Genomic DNA, 10,810 nt, shown 5'->3' on the forward strand with positions numbered 1-10,810 from the left:
ATATATATATACATATACACACATACATATACTTATATATACACATATACGTATATACAGTATATACACATATACATATATACAAATATACACACACACACACACACACACATATATATATATATATATATATATATATATATATATATATATATACACACAAATATATACACACACATATATATATATATATATATATATATATATATATATATATGTATATACATACAGTATACACATATATATATATATATATATATATATATACACATATATATATATATATATATATTTATATATTTATTTATTATATATATATATATATTTATATATATATATATATATATTAATATGTTAGAAAAAGAAATGGATATAGCAAGGCTTATAATGAGAATGACAGATAAAAGATGGCAAAGAAAAATAAAAGAACGAGTCCCTAGAGATTGCAAAAGAAGTAAGGGAAGGTAGAGAAGACGAATTATGGAGCTAATAAAATTTGCGGGTATAGCCTGGCATTGAAAGACCATAAACAGAATTGTGTTGAAGGGAATGCCTGAGGCCTTTGTCCTGAAGTGGGCTAGCAATGATTGATATATATATATATATATATATATATATATATATATATTAGTTTCAATAAAAAGCTGACATCCTATAAATCTATGTGGTTACCTAAGCAGAGCATTAAAAATATACCCCCTAATCCAGTATCTAGTTCAAAATCCAAATCTGCATGCACTTATATTTCTCTGAAGACTACACTTTCTCGTGTGTCCACTGCAATTGACAGGTGTAGGATTTCCTGCAATAATTTCCTTGTTTCTTTTTTATTTTCTATAGAGCGTGTTTAAAGCAGCTGTTACCGAGCCCGCACCTATAGACCTGTAGGCTATAGGCAGCATAGGCTGGAAGCTCCATTCTTAAAGGTGGTGACCATCGTCTTGCCAAAGGCACTGCATTTCAGGCAGAGACAATATGCCCGCATTCTTTGTACATCGAACAGAGATGAGATTGAAGGTAGATGTCAAACGCCTGCTGACAATATATTAAGGAGCTGTGAGAATTTTTTCTCTAAGAACGGACAGTGCTTAGTAACAAGTGCGTGAAGAGGAAGAAGTTGATATACTGGCGTACATATTGATGCTGCATATGTGGCAAATGATGGTAGGATGGGAATTCATACGATGAAAATAGAAATTATAAAAATGAGCAAAGAATGATAACATAAGCCACACTCATTCCATAATGAAAACCAAATGGGACATCTTCAAATAGCGGACTAGGGTAAAAATACTTCTTATTCATAGTTGTAAATTTCTGCACTTTCTTTACTTTTCCCTTGTTTACATTATTTTTTTGTAACGTTCATCTTCTATTCAAATTCTCCCTTCCAATGCAGCATGCACCAAGGTCTATAGAATATTCTATAGACCTTGGCATGCACGATTGGTTCCACAACACCTAAGTGTTTCTAAACAACCACCAAACTCCGAGGTGGTAATCCCAACAATTCAGTATCATTACTGAAAACAGGTCTCTCCTACATCTTCCCATTTTTATACTCTACTGTACATCCTGGTGGAATTATAAAGTAGGCTGATACTGTTACACAGTCTCTGGAATGCAATGTTATTGTGTAAACGATGGACGCCTTAAAACACTGTTGTAATCTTAACGAAAAGGAGAATTTCCAACAAGGTGTTTCCATAGAGGTGTCGCCTAAATGACAGCTGTTTCACGGACAAAAAACATTTCATGAACAAAGATGAAACTTGTTTTCCTCACCTTTCCAGGCCTATCAAAACCTGACTGCTTACTCCGAAATCCCGTCCTTCCAGACTTTTCTCCTCCAGTGAGCACGCTAGTCTGAATTCTAATCTATAATTCAGGCAAAATATAATACAAGCCTTCAAGCACTTTTCACAGAAACTTCAGCATTATCTTCCTGAAGTGATTACATTTCACAGCAACTTCCACAATAAAATTCAGGACCTATCATGTAATTGATAAGCTATTAATTTGTTCTCTTCGTTTGTTTATTTCCTTATTTCCTTTCCTCACTGGGCTATTTTTCCCTGTTGGAGCCCCTGGGCTTATAGCATCTTGCTTTTCCAACTAGGGTTGTAGCTTGGATAGTAATAATAATAATAATAATAATACGTCATGGCATTAATAAACACTATTCCCTTCGGATGTTAACATAGAACGTCAACAGTTGCAAGGTATCAAGTCTATTACATGCCTATATGTTCCAAAAAGATAATGAATCTTATTAATTTGTTGTTTTAAACTGTCATATTATTGTTTTGTTAAAGTAAATTTATTAACAAACTTATCAAGAACTTGTAATACCCGATTACAGTTCAAAATACAAAATTATTTAATAAAAGTTTGTCAAGAACAATAGTTACAGTTTCATTGTAGTTTTACCTTTATTTGGTGTTGAGACAAAGTAGGAAATAACTATTCTGCTTGAAAGATTTATTACAGTGGGATTTTTTCCAAGTCCTTCCTCAAGTATGTCTCTGGTAGACTCTCTGGCTTTACCATACATTCATTACGCACCATTTAGCCGACATGCAGCCCAAAGAATCAAATCTACCACAAAGACAATATACTTCGGGCGACACTACTTTATCAGTGTTTACTAATTTAAGAACGTCATTATATTGCTGCAAGTTGATATTCATAATTGTTTCTGTTCAGCTGGAGGGACCTTTGCAAAAACAAATCTAAAAAGCTCTAAAAGTCATCAAATAGATCACATAGCAATTAATAAAGAGAGAAGGAGGACTGAGAAATGAAAGAAGCTATAGAGTTGTAGATATTGGTAGTGATCACCAGCTCCTCATTATCACACTGAAATTAAAACTAAAAGCACCCAACAGAAATGTAGATAAAATACCTCGGTTCGATACAACTAAGCTTCTTGAAGATGTATACAGAGAAATATTTGCAATTGGATGCAGGAATCAATTTGCAGTGTTAGAGACTTTAAGAGACGAAGAGCAGACAATTAACGGAGAATGGTGTGATATTAGGAACTTATATCAGTCAGTTGGTAGTGAAGTTTTAAGTCATGCAGTTACAAGGAGAAAAGTCGTGGATATCAAAAGATACCTGGGATACTATAAAAAAAAAAAAGAGACAGATAGAAATTGTTTGTTGAAAGTTTTCGAGGAAGTAATGAAAATTACAAGGTAGAGCATGCTAAGTATTCCAGTATTGATAGTGAGGCCAAAAGAAAAACCAGGAATGCCTGGAGAGCAGATGAGGCTGATAAAACTATGAATTCAGGGAGTGGCTATGGTGTAAGAATTGCTCATAGAATTATTTATGAAATCTCTACTGTGGCAAAGAAGAAGCATATAGCCATCAAAAAGAGAGAGGGATCTGTTATAACGAGAGAAGATGAAGAAAGGCAACGTTGGATGGAACACTTTAATGAGGTCATGAATAAGAGATATGCAGGGAATAATTTGATTGATATACCTGAAGCTGAGGAAGATCTTGTCCCTATGAATTAATTCAGTATGTTTGAAGACGCAGCTATCATTAAAAACTCAAGAGAAGGAAAGCCCCTAGATACGATGGAATAAGAGCTGAGATGATATTGGTTGAAAATGAAGTGACTCCCGAAATACTTACTAGATTATATTGTAGAATGTGGCATGAAGAGGCAAAACCTGATGAGTGGGAGCTAGGAGTGTTGGTGAAAATGGCAAAGAAAGGAGATCTTACTGATTGATATAATTACATAGGCATCACACTTATGTCAGTTGTCATGAAAAGATATAGTATGCTTATTCTAAAGAAACTCGAGGAAAAGATTGACGAAAAGCTGAGAGATGAACAAGCAGGATTTAGAAAAGGTAGAAGTTGTGCTGACCAAATTTTCATTTTAGGACATGTTGTAAAGCAATGTGTAGAATATAGAAATCCACTTTTGATGGTATTTGTGGACTATGAAAAAGCCTTTGATAGTGTGCACCAGCCAATTTTGTGGAGAGTCCTGCGTTATTGTGAAGTTCCTGTTAAATGTGTAATTTTGAACAAGTCTGTTCATGACCATAGCAAGTGCAAAATTAATGTCAAATGGATTTCCAGTGAACAGTGCAGTACTCCAAGGGAAAGTGTTGTCACCTATGTTGTTTATCCTCCTCATGGATTTTATAATGCATAGAACAGTTGCGGTTGGTGGAGAAAGACTGGACTAGACTGGTAACAGGAAATTAGCGAAGCTAGAGTATGCTGATGACGCTGTTAATATCACATGAGGTTGGGCTCAAGATAAATAGAAGAAAGACAGAGATGATGAGAATGGAATATGCAATGGAAGATGAAATATCATTGGAATGAGAAAGGATTAACGAGGTGGAATCATTTAAATATTTAGGAACTACGATCTCTAATACAGGGTCTTTAGAATTGTAGTTAAATAAAACATTGAAAAAAGCAATGGCTAGGTTGAATAAAATTCTGAAATCAAATCGCCTGAAATTACATATAAAATCAGGCTATATATCATTTAGTGAGCTCAGTGTTACCGTATGGACAAGAGTCGTGGTATGATAACGAAACAATATCCAACAGATTTTATAGATTGGAGTACAGAAGAATATTGGGAGTTGAATGGCAGGACAGGATTAGAAATGAAACTATAAGAGAGGTTACTCAAGTGTCATATGTGGATGAGATCATGATGAGGGGTAGATGGAGATGGTTTGGACATGCTCTTCGGACTCCCGAAGATAGATTAGCTCACGAAGCTTTCAACTGGGCTTCACAAGGCACTAGAAGAGTTGGGAGACCCAGGCCTACATGGCTGAGGACTATAAAATGTGACGCGGGAGATGATGACTTAAAAGCTCAAGATAGAGACGACAGGCCAAATATGAAGCCCTTTGCGTCAATAGGCACAAGAGGTCATGATGATGATGAAAGGTCGTTCATGAATGGTGAAGGTAAAGGACAGGCCACTGTCCTATAATCTAACCCTATCTATATATGCTCAGCACACCCCCCCCCCCCAAGCTAGGACAAGGGAGAGCCAAGATATGACTCAACAGGTAAACCCATAGAGTAGGTCAGCTGAGGGTATCAAGTCGTTTGTGCGAGCGAGGGCGATAATTAAGTCTAACGCTTTTAATACAGAACTTCGTGAGCTCTTACTAATCATATACGTATATAGAAACTTCAGGTAACCATACAGATGTCAAAAAATGTACAATTCACGGGTTCACCTCCGATTGTAAATGGAATGGAGACCTTAGGTATAAGTCCTTCCTCAAACATGAAGACACAAAAAGCAAACGGTTTAACGCCTATAAGAGAACGAATAATATAAGTATAGATCATGCCAGGATATGCAGCTTACAGTTTGAAGCATAGGAATATACAAGAAATCACCAGTATGAGTTTCTAGGAATACCTCTCCCTAAAAGGCTCTGCAGCGATTAGAAGCTAAAGAAATACTAACACTTCATTTGCTAACACCAAGTACGACGAGTTTCTTTTCAAGATGTTGAAGGGATAACAGTTGGTATAATCTAATGGAGTATTCATTATGCTATGATATCGCTTCATTGCGTAGCTTTCAATTACCTAATTGGAATGAATTTTACTGCAAAGAATACCATCAGTGAAAAAAAAAAATAACACAAATATGTAATATCACTGTATTCAGCTTTAGTAAAGGTCGAAAGTTTGTTAATGTAAATGCATCATATTAATTTATTTGAATGTTGATAAACATAACTCAGTATCCCAGTGATACCCATAAAGAATAACTTTTTTTTGTAATAGATGAGTGGCCTAGGATATCAAATTTGGTTTTTAAAGCCATAGGTATTTAATAATATTTGGAATTTATATCCCATGAGAATATGTACTGCACTTACGTTAGCCTACCTGCAAACTCAACCAGCTTAAGTTTGGACATTAGCAGGCGATATTTCAAAAGTAGTATCACTTCTTAGAATGTTATAACTTTTTTTTAATATGTCGAACGTTTTTCAGAATGTGTACTTGAAATTAAAATATAGCAGAGGAGAGAAGGGGAAAGCGCAAAATGAGTAAGATGACGAAATAGGAGTAGGATGACAAAATTGCTGATGTATTGAATACAGGTGTAACTTTGTGCAATGTATTTATTTTTTTTCTTCCCCCCATTCCTCTTTCATGTATACCATTAACTATCTATTATAATTTGAAGGAGAATGAATAATGTACAAGCTTACTGTATATCGATTTTTTCCATACTTTAATGAAATTATTTTCAAATATCTTTGATGTGTATACAAAAAACCTCAATCAAAGAAGATATTATTCATGCACTTATATCTTCGTAAAACTCGTAAAAGAACGGATAGAGCAAAATTCAGGTAGGAAGATAAATGGGGGACTGTCGGTCAGCCTCATCGGTGTGACGTCAGCTGAGCTCTCCTCAGCTGCGCGTGAACAAACCTCTTTCTGTAGGTCTTTGGTAGACCTAAACTAAAGGCACCTCCAAACCCTCCATCCCTTGTGTTCATAAGTATGGCGAGTTTACAGACACTGCTAAAAACTATCAAACTTGAATGTCTCTCGAACCCCAGTCCTACAGATTGCTAGAAAGGTATATTTCCAATAGGCTATCACAACCCTATAGACCGGAGGAAATGGATTCCACACAAAACAGGTGAGCGACCAATTAAAGAGCACACAATAAGGCACCATAAAACTATACTGTAGTACACTACTGTACACCATTACAAGTTAGTTGTCTTTTTTCTTTGCAACAAAGTACTGTCTGTAGTCATCAGTATGGTAACAACTGCTATTTTCTCTTTGTGAAGAACAAAAAACAACATATTCATCAAGATGCTACATGATAATTGTTTATCCTTAGTCACTTTCCTCTGAGATTCTACGCAAGTAATATTAAAAATTAAGGTTGTTATTTAGCCCATTTGCCCTACCCAATTCTATGACACCGATCACCTACCAAGGTTTAGTACATTTATATAAACTAATGTTAGTCCTTCCAAGCACTGACCACTGCCAAGGCCACTTGCAAATCCGTCGTTCGTCTACGTGCCGAAAAGGTGAGTTGTTTGAAGCAAAAAACCCACTCTGACCTGACCACAACCAAACATTTGGCGCTGCACTACAAAAGATTCAGTTGGCAGTTATTGAAATTTCAATAAATCCCTCATAGTATATAAACATCTAGTAGCTTTACCACTAATGATAATATTTAATCACTTCCAGCTAATAACAGCTAATTCGTTGGCCCCACCTTTATCGGAGTCCAATCGACAATATTTTTATAAGCAAAACAGATGTTATTCAGTGTATGGACATGACATAGAAAAAATTAATGAATTACACTAATTATGCTTTAAAATACCATGAAGTCACTTTCTCTGATTGCAAGCAGCTTTAGAAAAGAAAACAGAACTGCAAAATTCATGCCTCAACTGATAGATGCTCATTACATATATATATATATATATATATATATATATATATATATATATATATATATATATATATATATATATATACACATACACACATTATATATATATATATATATATATATATATATATATATATATATATATATATATACATACATATAGATATATATATATAATATATATACATATATATACACATATATACACATATATGTATATATACATATATATTATATACATATATATATACATACATATATATACATATATACAAATATATACATTTATACATATATATACATGTATTATTATTATTATTATTATTAATACTAAAACCCTAGTTGGAAAAGCAAGATGCTATAAACCCAAGGCCTCCAATAGGGAAAAATAACCCAGTGAGGAAAGGAAATAAGGAAAAAAAAAACGATGAGAACAAATTAAAAATAAATCATTCTAAAAACAGAAACAACGTCAAAACAGATATGTAATATATAAACATTAAAAAGACTTATGTCAACCTGTTCAACATAAAAACATTTGCCGCGAGTTTGAGCTTTTAAAGTTCTACTGATTCAACTACCCGATTGGGAAGATCATTCCACAACTTAGTCACAGCTGGAATAGAACTTCTAGAATACTGTGTAGTATTGAGCCTCATGATGGAGAAGCCCTGGCTATTAGAATTAACTGCCTGCCTAGTATTACGAACAGGATGGAATTGTCCAGGAAGATCTGAATGTAAAGGATGATCAGAATTATGAAAAATCTCATGCAACATGCACAATGAACTAATTGAACGACGGTGCCAAAGATTAATATCTAGATCAGGAATAAGAAATTTAATAGACCGTAAGTTTCTGTCCAACAAATTAAGATGAGAATAAGCAGCTGAACACCAGACAGGAGAACAATACTCGAAACAAGGTAGAATGAAAGAATTAAAACACTTCTTCAGAATAGATTGATCACTGAAAATCTTGAAAGGCTTTCTCAATAAGCCAATTTTTTTGTGCAATTGAAGAAGACACAGACCTAATGTGTTTCTAAAAAATAAATGTGCTGTCCAGAATCACACCTAAAATTTTAAGTCATACAAAGTTAAAGAAACATTATCAATACTGAGATCCGGATGTTGAGGAGCCACCATCCTTGACCTACTTACAATCATACTTTGAGTTTTGTTAGGATTCAACTTCATATCCCATAATTTGCACCATGCACTTATTTTAGCTAGATCTCTATCAAGGGATACAGCAATCCCAGATCTACATTCAGGGGATGGAATTGATGCAAAGAGTGTAGCATCATCTCCATATGCAACAAGCTTGTTTTCTAGGCCAACCACATGTCATGTGTATATAGTAAGAAAAGTAATGGGCCAAGAACACTACCCTGTGAAACACCAGATATCACATTCCTATACTCATTCATATATATATATATATATATATATATATATATATATATATATATACATATACATATACTGTATATATACTGTACATATATACATATAAATATATATACATATATGTATACGGTGCATATACATACATTTATACAGTATAAATATATACATACAGTATATATTCATACACACACATTATATATATATATATATATATATATATATATATATATATATATATATATATATACATATACATACATATAAATATTTACATACACATATATAAATAATAAATAAATATATATATATATATATATATATATATATATATATATATATATATTATTACGGCTGGCAAATTACATAAACCCCCGAGGTCCAAACTCACCTGTTTATTACAAAAGTCTGTTACACTTGAAAAATGATTCCCGAGCTCTGGGAATATTACGTAATTCCCAGATGGCAATATATATGAACACTGAATATTCAAAGGTCTCTTATGCCACTCTTGAGAGAAAACTTGGCGATTATCTTATAAGAACTATTCAAAAACTACATTTTACTTCAGTTCTTGGTCAGGGATTACAAGCAGAGCACTGTAGGAAATATTGAAGATCGAAAACTAGATAACTTTACAAAAATAAATATATTCTATAAAAATTTACACTACTTCAAAATAATTAACACCAAAAATAAATCACTAGAAATATTAAATCTAAACAAAACCTTAGACTAAGACAAGAACATGTTACTTTATGAAAATTATACAATCACTTGTTTCACTGGAAATTAGATTTAACACAAATATTTAATTTTGATAATTAATGAAAATAGTTAACTTTTAACACTAATGATTAAACACAAAAGGAAATGTATATAAATGTAACAGTTACATTTACATCTTTTAGATCATATGAGATAAACAAACAGTTAAGCAAAATACATACACTTCACTGTCTAACTTAAATCTCAAAGGGCCAGTTACAAAAATTTATATGACAATGTACTTACATTAACACACTATACTTGATTTACCATTCAATAATCACAATATACACGATACATGTTGGGTAAAAAACTTATTCACGTTTGAGAGGTTACACACTTGAGCACTTGAGAGGATAAAGGGCTGGCTGACCTTGGCTCTTTCAAAGGGATAGGCTGGGTCTCTTCTGCTGCTCATGCATTCCTAGGGTCTATATGTATTGCCTTAGTTCGTCTAGAAAATTCTAATAGATCATTCTAGAGGTGTGGAGGGCAAGGCCTAGCGGCGTAAGGTTGCCGACATAGTAAACTGAAAAAGGGATACTAGCCTTGCTTGCAAGGCAACCCTCTGTCGGCTAACTCCGCCCACCTACCTCTCAGGACAATATGAAAAAAATAAAATAAAAAGAGTAACTCTATCTCTGGAATCTCCAAAAACTTTCTAACCATATGGAAACATAAAAAGTGGCTAAATTCCTAGTGTTCATTCCTCGTATATGTCATACAACATACCTAAACAAAATTACATAAAACTTTGTAACAAAATACGTGAAAATACAATACAATGAATGACGAAAGTCTTATGTAATTTACATACATTACTTAGACCTAAATGAGTGGAACTCACCTTACGAGCTGGCTATACATCTCTTAAATACACAAAAGAAATACATTAATAAAATATTTAATCTTATGCAAGACCAGTTTTGTAAGAATATGTATGTATGTATGTATGTATGTATATATATATATATATATATATATATATATTTACAAAACTGGTCTAGTGTAGAGTAAATACAGTTGTTTATTCATGTATTTTAATCATGTTTGCACATGTACATTGCAGAGGTGAATAGCCAGCTCTTAAAATGAGTTCCTCTCGTGTAGGTATAAGGTTGTTATGTAAATTACTTAAGACTTTTGTCATTAATTTCATTTGTATTCTTCA

General features: G+C 33.2%; 1 protein-coding gene across 2 annotated transcripts in view; it reads right to left on the minus strand.

Annotated features, from left to right (window-relative positions):
• The window catches only part of Mnt, a 327,460-nt gene that overhangs the window by 9,713 nt on the left and 306,937 nt on the right, over positions 1-10,810 (minus strand). The gene's annotated exons all lie outside the window — the stretch shown is intronic.

This window comes from Palaemon carinicauda, chromosome 3 (genome assembly GCF_036898095.1).
Source record: "Palaemon carinicauda isolate YSFRI2023 chromosome 3, ASM3689809v2, whole genome shotgun sequence".
Taxonomy (NCBI): domain Eukaryota; kingdom Metazoa; phylum Arthropoda; class Malacostraca; order Decapoda; family Palaemonidae; genus Palaemon; species Palaemon carinicauda.